General features: G+C 34.9%; 1 long non-coding RNA gene across 2 annotated transcripts in view; it reads right to left on the bottom strand.

Annotated features, from left to right (window-relative positions):
* LOC140001736 (uncharacterized) overlaps positions 1–19,520 on the bottom strand; it is a 125,019-nt gene extending 105,499 nt beyond the window's left edge. For both annotated transcript variants that reach the window (XR_011807251.1, XR_011807253.1), the window contains exons 1-2: positions 19,194–19,520; positions 16,018–16,156 (exon numbers count right to left, since the gene is read on the bottom strand). This is a non-coding gene — a long non-coding RNA (uncharacterized lncRNA). The remainder of the gene's footprint in view (positions 1–16,017; positions 16,157–19,193) is intronic.
* Positions 19,521–19,911: the final 391 nt, after the last annotated feature.

Genomic DNA, 19,911 nt, shown 5'->3' with positions numbered 1-19,911 from the left:
TTCTAATGAGCAGTACAAAACAGTTTCCAATGTGCTTTAAATAACCCATTTTGTGGGATAACATTTTCTATGCTCATCTTTACAGAAAGTTGAAATACTTTAATATTTGATCGAATTCTTTATGGATATTTCCTGTTTATTGGGAAGTAAGATAAAATGCACTCCAACTCATACCGGTATGAGAGAAAAATCTAACCACATTTTTTGTCATGGCTAAAATGATTGAAGTTAGAAGGTTTAAAGTTTACTACACAAAGGTAAAATTTACATAAGTCTAAGTATTTCCACCTCAGTTCCATCAACTTCCAAATAAAACAAAGAATTCTAAGCCATAAGGAAGAGTGCAAATGAAAAACAAAGTTCAAAATTGCTCTAGTTAAGCAAATAGACACAAAGGATAACATTGAGATGTTACTCTACTCCCATTAACTATTATGGCAAAATTCTCATTCACTTTAACATAAAATAGGAAGAAAAAGAAGATGAACCCACAAAGAAAACACAGAACAATCTTTCTAATTGCAGATTCTACTCCTACCTCTTCAACAAGTTATCTGTGCAACCTGTCAGTAAAACTCTCAGAGCCTAGTTCAGCCTGTACAATTTAGAGCTGAGGTTTGTAAAGAGTTCTCTTTCCACATACGCTCAAGGACCAAGAGAAAGAAGCCAACTGGTGGAAGGAACAGAGATCCACACTCTTCAAGGGCAAAAACAATAAGTGATTTCCCATGGTCTTTCCATCTCTAGCCGTACTTCAATCCCTACAGACTACTTCCTGGTGCCCTTTCAACTGTAGTCTGGGTTATGTTAAAGAACTAAAAGTAATTCCTGCAACAGAAGAAGAACTGGACCATCTAACTTTCCTCTCTGTGTTTCCCACCTGTGAAGGAGTAGGATACTCAGTTACTGTGCAATTGCAATGCAATGGGGAATTCACAAATTTAAGCTTAACTACAGATAAATAAAGCAATGGTTGAGTTTTTGAAAAACAGGTATAGGAAACATTTTTGCTCTTTTGTAGACATCTTCCCCAGTACCCACTTTTTTGTCTGTAAAATAAGGTTAGATTATTATGTGATAAAATGTCCTAGCATATAATGTATTGTTCTTTACTTCATTTTTTCCCTGCTTTCTTGATATTGTTATTTTTAACACCAGAATATTTATTGCATTTAATTTATAACATATTGTATTAAAACAACATGTCTTGAGAATATTTTTTTGATTTTAATCAAAAAGTATTTGAATCTGAAAAGCCTCATGTATACATTTAAGTACATTCACATCAGTAGAATTTCCTGTATGAATACAGATAGTCTTGCACACAACTCTTCACAATATAGTGGCTAAGAATTGAGATGGAAGACAAGAATAAACAAAAAGTTGGTGATTAAAAAGTGCAAATAAAACAAACAAACAAACAAAAAAAAAAACAGATAACAATAGTGGAAACACCAGAAGAAGAAGAAAAAAAAAAAAAAAAAGAAAAAAGAAAAAACAAAGTCATCCACTTCACTGCAGCAAAGGGAGCTATCCAGCAAAATCCATGCAAAAAACTTGTTTCCACATTTTTTTTTCATTATTAGACCCTGTTAAAAAGATTTCTAAAATATGCAAGCAATGACTTTGATAAGCAGTAATTGTGATATTAAATTTTATTGAAATTTGCCCGGTACTGATTTGTATACAGGCTCTTATACTGAGTTCCCGCGAAGCCGTAAAACGTTTAAAATACTGTCTGTGCAAATGCAAAATTTATGAATTCACACATCTCTGGTTGATTTATGTGAAATAATAATGCACTATTTAATGCTTAAACATGGCTAGAAGCAATGCTAGGCTATCAAGATGTACAATGAAATAATAGATTTATAAGACGGATAACCTTCCTGCCTAGAGAAGCTTGTTTAAAGGTGTTGTACAGATATATTAAACTATATGTAATTTTATACTAACTTAATGCTGTAGGCCTATACTGCAAGCGGTAAAAGATTACTGCCACGGTATTTGCAATAATAAAATGATCTGGCTATTCAACATAAGGTATCAGAGGAGTGGAAAAAAATTCTTTATGATTTCAAACTTTCTACTCCTCTTTTGATTTAATTTAAACAGTTAACAAATATCTTTGCTTTTCACAGCTCACTGTCATCAACTCTCACCTGATTTATCAAAATTACTTTTGTTTGGTCCTCCATGGGAAAGATGCTGTCTTTCTGACACTAAACAACACATTCAATTATTTTTGCATTGAAATAAAAGGGACTTTATGTGGACTTTACAACTCTTTCAGAAACAGACTTCTGCTGAGGTAGAAACTACCACTATGGCCTTGTTATGAGTGGTAGCTTTCATTAGTTGTATATACCTGGCAAGGTAGCAGAATCTAGCTCTTAATTAGACAAGCAGCACAAAATATTGCATAGGTACTCCCAATACTGGCTGATACTAGCTAGATTGTTTATAAAAATATGAAAATTAGAAACTTAATATCACATATTGGAGAATTTGTATGATTGATTTAATGACAGGTAATCCTCTCACATAGTACTGCTCGAACAACACCAATGGACCTTACACAGAATATCCTACCATGGTAGAGTTTCTTCGTCTCAGATAAGCTTGCAGTTTGTCTGTTTTGTTTTTTTAATTGATTACCAGACAAAAGACCTTTAAAAGAAGGGCCTCTTAGGCAACTTTCAGTGTATAAGAGTATTTTCACAGAACTTTTGAATAGTACTCTATCCATGGAAAGAAATTTACAGAAGTATTCAACAACCCTATGGTTTTCTTTTCTTCCTTCATCAGTCTTAGTCCTGCATAAAAGTTATTATTGACTGTATCTATTTACATACTTATTTAGAAATCTGTATACTAAAAGAAGTTTTGTGAGTGTGTAGATTTGTCATGAATCATTCACAAAAACAGTAAGAACTCGGGCCAGATTATAGCAACGTTATCCACACTGTTGAGTTTTCATTCAAGGGAGTATTTTGCTTAAGTAAATCATCAGAGGTGGAAAGATTTAAAGGAATGTAAACACATTCAGTGGGCAGCTTCATTTAATAGATACCAAAATTACCAATATACACTATGAAAAACGAGAATTTCCACAAACTGCATCCTGGTACTGCTTGACACTCTTAGACCATGAGAAAGCTCAGAGACTACATTGAAAGTGTTCGAGTGAGACTAGGTTTTGATATGCAAATACTGGCTTACAAATGTGAATGAAAACCATATTGGTCCAAATCCAGTAAAAGATGTAAGCAGCTAGCACAAAACAAAGACACTCCAATATAAAAATAATTTGAAATTCTGTCCTACTCAACAGTTAATTAGCCTAAACTCAGTAAAGCCATGTTGTTAGTCTTTAAAGTTTTCCAGATAACCAGGGTTCTGCTTCTGCACATGCACGGACTAGTCACATTCTGTGCAGGGCAACATTCACACTATGCCTGAGCCCAGATGAGACCCATGAATCTACTTTTCCAGTTATCAGCTCTAGGAGATTGCCAGAAAGCAAGAATAATATTCATCTTCTCTAATTTTAGACATTTAAAATGCAGATGTCTGCAGATAAGCAAGACAGTGATAGTTCTAGGTTTGATCTATCTCATATTTAAGGTGAAGGTTAAGATGAATTGTATCCTAGAGGTGCCCATTTCTCTACATTGAGTAAGAGCAGGTTTAGAGTTCTGTACTGTGGCTGCCTGAAGACAACATGAATTCCACCCTGAGCTCTTAAGAGAATTTAGAGCTTGGTCAAACTTAGTGTGAATTAATAGAAAATATATAAGCTATATAATGAGTTATATACAAGATAATGGGAGGTAATGGTGTCTCCTCCTATGTGTCTGTTTATCCATAGAAGGAGGGAAACAAACCAGAACTTAACACAGAGATTTCCCCTGAACCCTGATTTACCCTGAACTGGGATTCTGAATTGAGGCACTTATTCATACTGTGAAGCTCCTACATGGAAAAGGAAGAAGAGCTCTCATCTGACACCAGCATGCAGGACAGTTGTGTGATTTTGGCTTATATTCAATTGTTCCTTGATGATGTTCTACATTTTCAAAGTATCTTATAGACATACAACTAAATCTTGCAGTCTAATGAAACAGGGGAACTGCTGTTCTGCCTCCATGTAATGGAGGAACCGAAAGACAGGTATTAGAGTCTCCACATTTAAAACCATTTGCTAAATTAATATAATTCAGTTTTTGGATTCTTGTAATGGGACTCCCAAAGCCCAACTTCAAAATGCAATCAGTACCTGTTGCTCTGAGTTCAATATGAGCTGAGATCATTCACCTCTTGTGAAAACCAAGTTGAACACATTTCAGTGTAGTCCTGCACAAAAAATAGTGGGCTTTTTTGAACATATTTTCCGGAATTACTGGCTTATAAAATAAAACATCTGCTAGCCACTCTAATAGTGAACTTAATTAACAACACAGAAAGAAGTAAATGCTGTATTTGAACACCTAAACCATATATCTGCATGTAGTATAACTACTTACGTATGTCGGTGTTTCCGACTCTGTTATTTATCACAGTTCCTTATTTAAACATAAATGCAAAACTCACACAACTGTAAATAGTCTGGTTTATTTGCTCTTTTTTCTTCTGTATTTATTCCATTCTCAGCAGTGGTTAGCTCCTAACAAACATTCTAAGGGGAAAGAACTTTGTTTTGTGCTAATGACTCTTTTAATAGCTATTTAAGCCCAGATGAAGTAGAGTGTAGACAGTTTTATATATACCTAGGTGTTGAGCCTTCACTCTAAGCAGCAAAACTGCTTTTGCAAATTTTAGAAAGAAATGAATTCCAAACTAAATAATATTTTACTTTCATAAACATTAGCCACAGCTGAAGAACATTTCCTGCATTTTCAGAATCTGAACAAATATTACTTTGATTAATGATGCTGAGTATTTATGGCGGTGCTGAGTGTTTATGGCTGTGTCCACTGTAAAGCCACAAAGAAGATGGTGAAGGGAGGTGAGGGTGACAGAGGCTTTGTGAATCATAGTTTCTCATCTGGTAAAAATTTATTCTACAGTTCCCCGCTTGAGAAGGAAGCAACTTGCCAAAGAGAGGCAAAATAACCCCCACAGTGAAATTAGCTAGTCTATCTTTAATCTATGCAAATCCAGCCTCTCTTAACTTCTCTAATTAATGCTTATAACTTTGAGTCTGAAACCTCCATTACCTAAATTCAAAAGAAAAACAAACAAACAAACAAAAAAAAAATAGATAAAGGAGTTTCAACTAGAGTTTTACAACCAGAAAGGAGGAATAGAAAACTAACTATATATTAATAAAAGTGTATTTAACAACTATGGTTATAGCTACTTAGAGTAAAACTCTCTCTTACATTAACTAGAGATTTGCCACCAAGATCTGATGCAAGATACACGACGAAACTTGCCTTAGGTAACCACTGGAGGACCAAAAAAAACCCACTAGCTTCATCCAAGGTCATTTTTAACTAAGTTGTAGAAAAATTACTGTATACTTCCAAATCAGATAATAAAAATTATTCCATATGGGCATACTCTCAGAGGAAGAAAAGAATTACATAATACCAAATAATAAACTCTGATAGAATACACCACAAATAGAGGGACTTCTTTGTTCTATAAAGTCCTCTATTTTCAAAATATCCAGCTTATACAACATAAGACTTGTTCACTTTTAAGAGTACGCAACTTCTCTGCAAGTCTACTCTGAATGCACTCCAATGAAAAACTGCAAAAACATTGTAAAATGTTTACACTGTAGATGTAATAGAAGACTAAAAATGTTCACTGCATGCAGTATTAGAAGATAAAAACATTTCAACATGGAGGCTGAAAATATCTTCCAAAATTAAAATATAAGATGTAAATATGTACATCTCAACTTGACCAAATTTTCTAAAAATCCCAAATACAATTGTACTGTTTCTTTCTGTGAGAAAGATATGTTAGAAAGTTTGTTAAATATGTAAATCTTCAGGAGTAGAAATGAACTAATGACAAAACAGTATTAATCATTAAATAACCAGAGCTTTAATTCCAATGGAATATAAACTGAAAATGGAATGTGTCAGTAAAGGGACAGAGACTACATCTCAACCCAAGGTCACCATTAGTAGAATAACCATTAGTAGAATCATATTTGGTAGAATAACCATTTTGGTTATTCTACTAAACAAACGCTGGCATTTCAATAGCACAACAAAGCACCTATCGTACGGAAGGCATGCTCTACTAGTCCATAACTTTACTCAAGCAAAACTTTCTGAGACATTCTTCAAGCAAATAACATTGAGAGCTACACACTGATACTGCTAATATACACATATAAATATTTTAAGCTGTTCTAGTAACTGAGTACATATCAGAGAATAGTTAAACATATGCCGTATCAACTCTATGAGAAGTCACTGTTGCTATGAACTAAATGTTAAAGTATACATTATGCATTTTAGATAAATATATTACTTTTTGCTTAATCTCCTTTTCTTCAAAACTGTATTCCAGTATCAGAATACATCACACATCAAATTCTAAAGAAAAAAAAAAAAATCCAAATGGGGACTTCTAATAGTCTCATCTAAATCCAAACTATTTATTGTCACTTTGAGCCGTTCCTAGTTGTCACCAAAAACTGTTTTAATTCCCATATGTATAACTAAAAATAAATAAATAAATAAATAAATAAATAAATAAATAAATAATAGCTGAACTTTCTAAGAAACTGCTCCATTAGTCTATGACTAAGCATGTAAAGTTTCAGAGCCCAGGAGGGAATTTTCTGCAAAATTAAAAGCAATTGAACATTTCTACTACAATTAATCATGTGCCCTAGGAAATGTACATCTCAGACAATTAAATTTTTTCCTGCTTATGCTCAGTACAGCATTTTCAGTTGGTCATAACCTCTTTTTGACTCCATTTCCTTAAAATGGATGGTCCTCCTAAGAGTGTTCCTATGTCACTTCATAATATTATGTCTTTCAGTATGTTTAAGACTTACACAGTTAGGTGTTTAAAGCTGTACACTTTCACATTGACATTTAGGGACCAAAAAGTAATTTTATTCCCCAGAATGTGAGGCAGTACAGCTCCAACTGACTTTAGTAAACATGAAGATGATGTACTCAGTTCAGCTGAAAAATTAAATTTCTCTTTGAAAACGGTTTGCTGATTTTGGTATACTATGAGCAGTATCTCATGTTCAATGACAGAATCTCAGTCCAAAGGCCACTTATTCATGGAATTTGGGATGTTCTGTTACTATGAATGCAAGGGCAAAATTTTATCAGCCAAGGGTATCTTCTGTCTGCTTTCAGTTCAGAGCCATTGATGCTACAAAATAACAGATCAGTAGAATCACACATTTTAGCACTGATCACCTCTTATTTCACCTTTACCAGCAGTTTTCAATTAACTGAGGCAAACTAGTAAACAGAAGCCTGAAAATAAAATGAAAACCAAAACACACCTCGACATAATGCACTAATACATTCCAGTGTCATCCAAAATGTAAAGCCTTTTTGTCCCGAGGGTGCAACGTACAAGGGCTTCTGCTACTCATCTCAGACCAAAGTGGCATCCTGACAAGTGTATAATTTCAGGAACAGAATGAAACTCAACAAGTAAAGACCAGTTCAAAGCTGATTTTTTTTTTTTAACAGAAAGTTACCTTGGTATTTACACACTAGCATTACCTAAACTGTGGATTAGAGCTAGAAAGCTTACAAAATACTCCTCTGCAGCACATTCCACTTCCCAGGTTCCAAAGCTACTTTGCAGAGGGTTCTGGGATATTGGGGAAAGGAGCAAGGAGACTATACAGTATCCCTCTGTCTATCTGTATGCCAAATCACCCCTCAACATGGGAAAAACTGACCTGTGAATTAATTCTCCCTCCACCCATCCACTTGCAACAATCTCAGGCAGCTGACAGAAGCCAGAGAATCATATTTGGTTTTGATTTGCCTGTCAGTCTCTTAACAACTGCATGAATAGGATTGAGGTTCCTGTGCTAAAACCCAAGAAAAGTAAATAGGATGCCAATATCTTTATAAAAATAATGTTTGTGTGCTCAGGGAAAATATAATTCTTGTCCCTTTCCAATTAATAAAACCTAACAGCTGCAATTATCTACAAGGTTTTTGTGCAATGAAGAGGAATTATTTATTTCCAAGCATGGGAATCTTGGTGCCAAAGCCCCTAACTAAACAGGTCATTCCTGATTGTGTACTTTGCATTCTCTGCAGTCTGGAAATCCTCTGGATGTATGAATTAGTTGCATAACAAAGATCACATTAATACACACCCTGAATGACTCAACTTATCATACTCACTTTTTTCCCATTCACTGAACTTCTCAAAAATACTGCTACTGAAAATGACATTATTTTCAGGGTGCATAAACAATGTAGAAGCAAACTCCAAACATGCAAGGCAATGAAGTTAACAAGCCTATATTAAGCAACAGGATTTTTTTTTCTTGTAGTAAATACAAAACACAATAAGCCCAATGTGATTTACAAGGTGTTAATATACCCTAAGGTAAATAAATATATTTATGATCCTCAAGGAGTCCTGAGATGTCTAGGCAGTCTTAGATTCATTGGTGCTTGCAATGCAGGAATAAAAACAAAAGAAAAAAAGTTTTAAAGTTTGGAGTTGCAGAAGTAGCTGATACAGTGAGATGGTTCCCTCTTCTGGCCATAGCTGGAGGAGACTAAACTTCGATTTTAATTTTTAGTTGCAGTCAGATAATCCATAGAATTAAAAATAAAACTAAGTCTGACCTTACTTTGCAGCAAAATAATCTAAACACTTTTACAATATATTTTCTGAGGTTAGTTCAGAGACAAAGTCATTTTCAGAAAACTCTTCAGCAAAGGTTACATACCTGGTCTGTGGTGCTTCACATTTAGGTAACCTTACTAATAAGCAAATATTAGCATAGATTTCAGGAAAGAAAAAAAAAAAAAAAAGTTGTCCAAATCAGTGTTCACTTAACATCCTTTCTCCACTAGCCCTGACTAACCTTGTAATTGCCACCAACACTCCAATACAAGCACCTGCTGGTATCAGTAGTAAGATAGTAGTGTTCACAGATAAACACAGGAAACAATGGGCCATTCTGTGTGGATAGTTTAAACAAACGTACCTTTGTTACTCATCTCCAGTTATGACGGATGATCTCCTTTAAAAAACTATGGCAATGAAGACTTCATAAGGATAAATTTCAGAAAAAAATAAAAATAAAAATAGTAAAATAAAACAAAAGGCCGCAAAATTGAGTATCTCATTTCTACATATTCCACTTGAGAACCTAGCTTCTCTGCTAAGAGTGCTCATGCTCATTTAATAGCATATATTATCTTTTCACCACAAGGCAAATACAAAAATAATTTAATATATGGATTTGTACTGAGAAGTCAGGAAATACCAAGTTGAACTGAAAGAGTGACTCCTAGGGCAATCAGTAAAAAAAGAAAAATAAAATAGCATTTAAATGAATAATATAATTTTAGAGTTGAATACATAATTGTCTGGTTTTCTATGGTCAGAGGCTGTTTTGGATCTCATCCAAGGAAATAAGATCAGTAAAATAAACAACACAGAAACCAAAGAAGATGCAAGAACTATTGATACTTGTTTGTACCGAAGAAAGAAACTCATCTTAAGAATCACCACAATAGTTTAGAACGGTATTAAAGCTGCTTGAGAGATCATTCAGAACACTGCTGACATTAACCATGGGAACACAATTCATAGGACTTTCTGCACACAGCTAGCAAAATAATGGCCAACAAGAAAGAAATGTCTGAAAAGCTGCAACACAACACTTTCTAAGTAACTCCCACCAACTGAAGGAAAAATAGAAAAGACAGGCTTTCCACAGGACCCTAAGTTTTATTCTGATTCCAAAGCTCTAACAGGTAACAAAGAATTTAGGGATAATGAGTCACATTCTTCTACCGAAATGCACATAGAGATAAGGACAGACATAAACCAGATGTATATGATGCTTCATATTAGTTTGTTTTACGCAGACTAAGTTCAGCCATTTGCCTACTTTGAACACTGTCTACTTGTCTCTGGACATCATTTCTCTCACATTCATCCCTCCTATTGCATCATCCCCCCCCCCCCCTTTTTTTCCTTCCAGTCCCAATTACTGTAATACATTCTGACAAAAGACAACATTCACTTTCAAAGCCGAGACAATCTCCTTTCCAAACTGATACTTTTCTCAGACTTCCTATTCCCTCTCCTAAGAGACTTTCAGTTGCTCACTTGCTGAAAATCCTATCAGCCCTAACTGCTACAATAAAAAACAATAGAGAGATCTCACAGTGCAGCACACGTTACTCAAGCCAAAGAGTTACCTGGTTAATGATGACATACTGGGGAAGGACCTGCTAAAATATTTATTCTGTTCTCCTGTTTTAGGACTTACAGTGTTAGATTTCAATATGAATTCAAAGCACTGAAGTTCTTTGTAAAATGATCTTCCTCCCATCCACCAAGTTGAAGTGGCTAAATAACTGAATTCCTTTAATACCTTTCCTTTACTTGCTTCATTTAATTTATTATTCAGACCAGGAGTCTACTAGCTCTGTTTCAAATCCTGCTTTTTTTCACTCAGGGTAAAACACAGCATGCCAATCAAAGCTTAGTGTTGAAGCAGTAGCAACAAACAGTTAAACACAAACAGAGTATACCATTTTGGCTCTGCAGCAGTCCACAGAAAATTGTGAACCAAGAATATGGATGGGTAAAAGGAAGATTTTGAACAAGGTGTTAGTTTGTATGCATGCAGCTGGGAGGAAAAAATAAAAATAAAAAAATAAAAATAAAAAGTTGACTACTGAAATAGTTCATAAAGAACCACAGTAAAAATGAAAAAATCTTGCATAAAACAAAGAGCTCCATCTACAGTCACAAATAGCAAAGGTCCAAGGCACAAGATTGAGCACTAACCCATCATCATCCACAGTACCTAGTGGATGGCAAGTTATTTACTATGGCTTTATGCCATGCCAATGAGCACACTCCTAACCAATGCCCAGTCTTGGTTTAAGAGCCAACATTTTACAGTGTTTATTCTCAATACACAGTGTAGATAAGGGCAGCCTTTACTAGGAGAAGGCAGGAATAAGGATGAGTTTAGCTATATGGACATATACCAGAAAATTTGCCTTTGCAACCCTTCCTTCTCTGTGTCACCTTGCACTCAAGTATAAAACAGCTATTTATTGGCTAACACGCACAAAGGACAGCTAAGACAGATGAGATACTATGCTAAACATTAATATGCTCACCATCTTCAGTAAGACACCTTATGAGTATTTTGCCAAGTAGGCAGGTATCAGCCAGATGAGAGAAAGATGACCCTTTACTCCATGGAATAGCTGCTCCTTGGTGTTGCTGTCTCCCATGTTTTTGTGTTGTTTCATGTTAGTGTTTTTCCCTTTGAATCTCTGAACTTTCAACTAATCCCAGGTCAGTGCTCTTACCCCTCTTCGCAGTTTTACCTTTCACATCTTGCATAGCCCCAGTTTAGGCACTTTCTCACAATGCATAGATTTTCTAAAGTCTAAGCCAACATTACAATGCCCCGTCAGTGCTTCGGAATTATCTTCCGCCAAGGCTATGAGGAAGGTTACACCATCAAGTCAAGAGAATGGGACTTTTTCTACGTCATTTACTAATACAAACATAATCAATAAGCCCTGAGTACTGGTATTTGAAATTTGAGAGCATGGTATGGCACAGAGGCAAGAGCCACTACCTCTTGTAACATCAGAGGGAGACATACAAAATCATTTGTACAAGAACTTCCATGCTTTGAATTGCTCTTCTGTAATTCAGGCTGCACTCACCTCTAAACGATTCCACAGACATAGTCACTTTCTTCTCTCCCTAGAAGAGCACCTGTCCTGATTGAATGTAGCTGATATTTCCAGTTAGGGATTTCAGTTTTCATTGACTGAGAGTCTGAGTTGTGGACTTCCAGATTATTCACCTCTATGACTTACATGTATTTCTACCATTAAAATTACAGTAATTCAAAAATCTACTCACCAGCTAGGAGTACATAATGTTTTTTTTTCTTTTCCAAATTTGAAAAAAAGCCCTGAACTATAACATCTCATATTTAAAAAAAAAAAAAAAAAAAAAAAAATCTTCCAAAAAAAATGATTAAAAATATAAACAACCTACCATAACAGGATGTTGCCATTATCCAACTATCTCTTTTTTTTTTTTTTTTTTCAGGAAAAGAAATCACTTCATTAAACAGATCGATCTTAAAAGACTTGCATTTTCTGACATAATACTATTCACCTGCAGTTTTTATAACCATTTCTACCACGACACTATTTGTGAATGCTGATTTATTACTGTTTATATCAGCAAATTATTTGAGAGATCCTCAGTTAGAACTGGTTCTGGAGTATCTCTAATTATGAATAGTGCCTTATACATCAGTTTCTTACCTTGAAAAAAGTTCAAGTAAGGAGAAAAAAATACCCTACTTGGTTTCCCATAACAATCTTGTCCTGGAAGTTCAAGGCAATCAATTTTTTAATAAAAATACAATCACCTGTCACTGAAAAAGTAATGAAATATTCAGACACATTCAGAGAAAAACATTTTGCAGGGAAATTTATGTCACAGGCAGAAATGGGACTTAAATGATGCTTAGTTTTGTGCTTGTCTTGAACAGAAACGCAGCGAATTTTAATATATGATTTAACATTAAAAGGTTTTCATAAAATATATGTTACTTATAACAGCACAAAGATTTTATTTTAATGGCATGCTTTTCCCAATAAGCCTTTTTGGAATAAATTTATAAACAAAATGTTACTTTTCTGAAAGCTTATATTTTTTTCATCACTTGTTATTACATGAAAGAATGACACAAAGTTTGGACATAGCACAGAGAATCAGAATGTTTGAATATTCAAACAACGTTGGGAAAAATTATTTTGTCTCAGATGTTTCGCTTACTTCATCTTCACTTCCCCAACAATTCTCACATTAAAAACGCTAACAGTACTGTATAATCAGCAATCCTTCCCCATGCACTGAGTCCACCTTAATAACAGAATAATAGAAAATAAAAGAATAATAGAAAATTTCTGCCATGTTCAATGACGATAAGTAGTATTTCAGTCAATGCATTTACTTCACAAAAAATGAAAGCAAGAAAGTGATTCATCAAAAGTAAGAACATGCAAACTGAACTGCAATTCTCTTTCTAAATGCATAAGGCATGTTATATAAAATACTGTCAGTAGCTTTACACCCTTCTGTTTCTAGGATTTTATTAGTACAGGAAAACATAGTTAACCAGAATGTACTACTGTTGATATTGCCATTTCAAAATAATAATAATAATAAATACCATAAATGAAATAAGAACAATAAATCCAAAACACAAAATTTTGCAGTTGAACAATCTGAATTTTCCCCACATTCTCCTCAAGCAATATATCCAGTTTTTACAAGTAGCATTCAGTTAGGATGAAAGAAAAAAAAAAAAAGGAGTGAAAGAAAAGAAAAAAAAGAAAATAATGAAAGAAATCAATGTACCACTAGTCAAACATCTCGAAGAACACAAAACTGTGGAAGCAGAAGTTTTATTTATTTACTTTTTACTTATCACATCGTTTGTTTTTGAGACAGACCTCCTGAGCGGAAGGCTCAAAACTGAGTCACATTATGTAGCAAATTTCCAGGAAAGTTAAAAACTCATCATTTAGATCCACTTCTACAACCTAGAAAAGTAGTTTCCTAAGAAAAGATTTTATCAATCAATATTTACTCTGAAATAAATTACTAATCATTCTGTTAAAGAGCTATGACAGTACTTTTCCCTTATGTTCCATACATCAGTTTCTCAAAGTTTTCTAGCGAAAAAAAAATTAAACCATACCTTCAGGGAAGAAATAAATAAATAATTAAGAAAAATCTACAGATAACATTAAGAGCTTTGCTCCTGACTTAAATGACAGGAGTTCACCTTCCTGTCAAGTGCATGGAATATTATACTCTGGTACAATTCAACTTCTAATTCTCAGTATCAACATAAACTATAACTTGATCCCACTAGTTTAATTTCTTTAGACAAACACATAAATTAAGTATTATGCATGTTCTCATACAGCCTTTCAGGTTTTCTTCCTAAATTCTATGTAAAATGTAATACAAAGCATTCTTAATTAGTAGCAACCATAGAGAAAAACAACAAAAAATAACTCAGAGTTGGGTAAAATATGAAGATCAACTAACAGCTTAGGGTTTGTTTGTTTGTTTGTTTTCCAGTGAGGTCTAACATAGCTTTAAGGCCACAAAGGCCAGAAAGAGAAGTTCAGAAGCATACATCAAAATTTACAATAGTTTAAAGGTAAACATAAGCAGGGTGAAAAATCTGTTCATAGATAATCAGCAGGCTCACAGATGGTTCAGTACAATTCGCCTGGCTTTATTTCTATGCCTTTTGATGGTGGCTTAATGAAAGCCAACAGCAAATGACAGATTCACCTTGAGCGTCATTCAGTTTTGTGCTCAAATGATATTCAGGCCAGATGCACGACTACATGGAAGGAAGGGGTAATGTTTAAACCGCGACAGCACCACGTGGTGATTCCTCACACACAGCACTCAGCAATAACTGACACATATTTCTACAGACAGCTTCTCAGACAGGCCCACATTTACAAGGGATGATGCCAAGCACTTCTCTTTTCTATTTCTGATGGTTTTTATGCTGAGAGGTGACTCTTGACATTTTGGCATATTGATGTGAAGAGCATGGATCCTTTTTTCTGCAGTTTTGCATAAGACATATGGGATCCAGAGCACACCTGTCACAAGTTGCCAACCATAATTGCTTGTAGGAAAACATAACTGATGGGAATACCCAAATGATATTAATATAGTATGGCTAAACAGACAGAGGCCATACTCAGGCCTGGCATTTAAGGGCACAACTGCCATTGACTTTGGATGGTGACTTCCTTACACCACAGCTGTACATGGTCCCAAATGACTATCCATGTATAAACTCTTCATGTTTGAGCAAATCAGAGACAACAGTAAAAAAGTAGAGAAAAAAGAAAAAAAAAAAAAAGTTAAACTGCAACATAACCTTCATTTCTTTCAGGGTTATTACAAAAGCATTTGAAGTAGAGAAAAGCAGAAATCACCTGTATGCCACCAAATGCTTTCTCCTGAATATCTTCACTCAGAACATATATGATATTTCAATGCCTACATGATGGGTTCAATCACCTACAACAGTTCTTTCCAGACTGTAATTTTCTCTAAAAGTAAACAAAACCAAAAATGTAATATTTAGAAACACAACTGGAAAAAGAAATAGTAAAGTTTCTGCAAAAATTCTTGGCTAGAAAATGGTTCTTCAGCCAGAACTTGAATAATGGTAACTGCTAAAAAATATTAGAAGATATACAAATATCTGAAGCTACAGCAGATAATATTTTAATTGGAATAGAAAAGATAGTTAAGAAAAGTCCTACATAAAACTCGAGAAGTATTTCCAGAAACACAATCAGTATGGAATTTAAATTATTAGACTCCCAGAAAACATCATGAAGCAGTAGTATATTGATCTTCCTCATGTTTTCCCAGATATCTTGTTACACTTGCATTCTTACTCAATTTATAAGCATCTGCAATATGCAAAACTCAACTAAATGATTTTTCTAGCATACCTGATAAAATAGGCTTAAGTTTTATGCAGACCATAATTTTGCTCACAGTAACTGCTTGCCTGCAGTGTTCTAATAATGTTGAGAGATCTTACTTTTTAGTCATTCTAATAGCTACAATTCCAGTTGTCATGGTTTTGACTGGGATAGATTTAATATTCTTCATAGAGGCTCATATAATGCTGTCTTTTCGATTTTTGATGAAAATAGTGGTGATTACACACCACTGTTTTAGTTGTTGCTGAGCAGTACTTACATTAAGCGATGGATTTTTCAGCTTCCCATACTGCCCTGCCAGGAGGAGACTGAGCCTGCACAAGAAGCTGGGAGGGGACAGAACCAGGCCAGCTGACCCAAACTAGCCAAAGGGATGTCCGGTATCATGTGGCTTTGTGCTGAACAATAAAAGGCAGGCAGAGAGTAAGAGGGGATACATTCAGAGTGATGGCATTTGTCTTCCCAAAAAAACATTATGTGTTTTAATCCCTGCTTTCCTGGACATGGCTGAACACCTGCCTGCCAATAGGAACAAGCAAATGGATTCCTTGTTTTACTTTGCTTGCATGTACAGCTTTTGCTTTACCTGGTAAACTGTTCTTAACTCAACCCACAAGTTCTCATGGTTTTACTTTTCCGATTCTATCCACCATCACACATGGGGAGGGTGAGTTAGCAACTGCATGGTGCTTAGCTCCCTACCAAGGTTAAACCACAGCACTCAAAAAGAGAGGCTAGAAGGATAAGTAATCCTTCACCTACATCCCTATCCCTCAAATCACCAAATCTTAAACCTATATAAATGCTTTGACAAACTGATGATTTACTGAGACAACCCTGCAGCTGCAAGATTCTCACATCTATTTCTGCAACACTGCTCTGTTAAAACACCTCTCCTGTAGTCAAATCCTAGCACAATCCTAACAGCCAAGTCATATAACCTCTTGCATAGGCAACACTTCACTGTAGTTTTTTTCCATTCACATTATTTATCATTTGTGTTGAAACAGCAGTTTGTTTTAGTTCTTGTGTGAACTACAGTAAAAACAAGTTTATAACTCCTAAAAACTTACAAACATCAGCCTTACAATATTTAACATCATTAGTAATTTTTTTATATCAGATCTTATCCTGCAGTACAATGAACCATAATTCCCACATTACTGAGCAGAAGCAGCAACATCTTGTAACACCTCAAGTCTATCATATCCAATCAGCACAGCCAAGTGAAATAAAACTTTGTGACAGAAGCAGCACAATTACTAAGTGATGAGCATCTTGCAACACTGCATGCTGCACTCATTTTTGTATCAAACCTGTGGAATCACTTGACAGCCTTGGGGGACGCTACTGACTAAACAAACAACAGATAACATACTACTCAAAATAAGAGGTTGGACTAGATACCCTAGGACCATGCTGCTTTTTTTGTTATCACCAGAATCTCTCTGTCACTGAAGTCCTTGTTCCTAAGAACCATGGTCAAATTATAAATATATTAAAAACAAATTAAAAAATCATTTGTATATTTGTAAAATTTAATTCTGTGATCCTCCTACAATAGATGACTTCAGATGACTCAAAATGACATGGTGAAAAATCATATGAAGTTGTTTAGATTTTAAACCCATGGGTTTGATCTTAAGATGCTTAACATGAATTATGGAAAAGCACAGGACAGAATATGCACTCCTTAAAATGGGTATCAAATTCACAATAGGTGAAATTCTATTTAAAAAAAAAAAAAAGGGCAACCAACACGTTTAGACTGTGTGCTATACAGAGAAATATAGAGAAGAAGAGCACTGGCTTTTTTTAGTTATTAAAGGTTGGCTTTCTGTGGGTTTTGAGTCTTTTTCAATTTATATACAAAGAAAACTAACAGAAAATTCATCCTCCTCCTCCATTTTTGTCATTTTTAGTGATGATCTATAGTACTGCCTAGATGATTATACTTCACCATCTGGTTAACCTTATCAGCAAGACACTAGAAAACAAATCCTGTGCAGTACAATTTTATCTATACCTCAGTTATTCTGATTCCAGACAGTTACCCAAAACTATGAAAAATTGTTATGGAGTGTTGAAATGTCCTGCATAAAACACTTGCAAGTGAATTCAACTAACGGATCCTGCACTTTTTGAGAAGAAAAAAAAAAAAAGTCTACCAAAACTCCACTCATGATGGTGCCTTTGGTGAGTGAGAATATCTATATTAGATCCTAGAAAAATTAATAGTATCAGTTGGCACCAAGATATTGGGAAAGCAGATCTCAAAGAACCAATAAGGAGGGTAAAGTCCTTCATAAACAAACAAAAAATCCAAATATTCAGGTGTTGGTAACTTATTTGATTTCTAGAAAAATCAACCAGTGATGAAATTTTGTATTTAAGCCTTCTGGGCAAAATGTACATGTTATACAACCTGCAGAGTAACAGCTTGAAAGAAAGACACACACAATGGTTATCCATATACATATGAGAGTTAGGCCGTGCTAGGAGGTGAAGTGCAAAACAGACACACTGAGTAGACACCCCTGACTCCACCCCACCCACTTTTAGGCACTCTCAAAGAAAGGAAAATGATCTATTTTTTGTAAATGGGAGCCAGGAAATCCTTCTATCTAATTATTTCTCCATTGTCTGGAAAAAAAAAAAAAGTAATAATAATAATAATAATAATAATAAATCCTAACTAATCCTAATTGGAGTAAGTAACAGAACACCTCTCCAGGAGTGATCTAGAAAACTTGCTCAGCCTTTCTCTTCCAGCTTTCTCTTGCAAAACAACAGTCTCACTGTTTATTGTAAGGCGGCTTCTAGCTCTTATCAGAAAAAAAAAATAAAAATGAAGAAACTGGGAAGGAAGAATGTAAAGAATTAAATTGAGACAATGTTAAAATGATTATTCAGCAGTTAATATCCCAGGTCAACAGTCCATCCTTAACTTTTTGATGCAGCAGTTTTTTAAAAACAGGATTAAAACTGATCACATTTTAGTCCTGTTTAGTACCATGTACCATACAAGGTCATAAATGACAAAAAGGTTTGCTCTGTAAATGAATGTAAAGTATTCTACTTCCAGATGACATTTCTATGAGTTATGCAGAATTGTGTTCGGTTTCTTCCTTGGCCTTTATGTACCACTCAGGTGATAAGCAAGACAAATGAGTAAACCACAAGGAAGAAGGGAGAAAATCCCCCAGGAAGGCAACATAGAGACAACAAAAGCTGCTTTATACTCCACGCAGGGCCTTAGTACAGAGCATAGTTAGAGATGTGGAAACCTTGCATCTCAGTCCTACAGAGAATATGTATGCATCCCACTGGCTAAGAAAGGCTGCTATGAATTATAGAAATCCCCAGAAACAATGCCAGCACATGGAGAATAGCATCAAGTAATCTGCTTTACCGGGTCACTGTAGGAATACATACCTTTCACAGCAGGACTTCAATGTAGTGGGCAGCCCACACTTATTTCTGGAAGTAATGAAGCCCATATCTTCTGATAAAGACCTCACTTGAAAGGAACTGAAACATTTCTGTTTGTAAAACAAAACAGTCAAACACCCATGTATTTATTGTTACTCAAATGAGAGGCCGTTAACACATCGTAAGGTTGTTTATAATTCACTGATCTCAAAATGACCTTAGAGGACCACTGCTTTCTGCTAACATTAAAAACTTGGTGTTTTGCTTACTGAAGGGATTCCATCACTCTTACCCACAGTTACAATCTCTCTCTTCCTCATACCTACAGAATGCCAAGAGCTTTGAAATGCATTACTATGCAAATATCTCGGGTGCCTTTACTACACATTTATATTGCAGGGTAATCAATAAATTATTATTTCAATATTTATTGGAATCTCAGAATAAGAAAGAAGACAGATTACACAAATCCATCTTAGTTGATTAATGGGTACTCCAGCAAAAGGCATACACTGATGGAGTGGGTCTGTATGCAGACTATATTACTGAATATTTCAGCTCGGTTGTAAATATAGTATCTGTTTCTCTTAGGGACTGTCACACTGAGTGCAGTATAAAAGGCAATAAATTTCAACAGATTAATTAACTCTTTGGTTACTGGGGCTGTGTGTCACCTATCCTGGCACCTAATAAAAAATCCTTTAATGCCAAGACATAAAGA

The sequence above is a fragment of the Anas platyrhynchos genome, chromosome 2, assembly GCF_047663525.1.
Source record: "Anas platyrhynchos isolate ZD024472 breed Pekin duck chromosome 2, IASCAAS_PekinDuck_T2T, whole genome shotgun sequence".
NCBI classification, from domain to species: Eukaryota; Metazoa; Chordata; class Aves; order Anseriformes; family Anatidae; genus Anas; species Anas platyrhynchos.
Note: the sequence above shows the minus strand (reverse complement) of the source record. Positions and strands in the feature narration are given on the sequence as shown.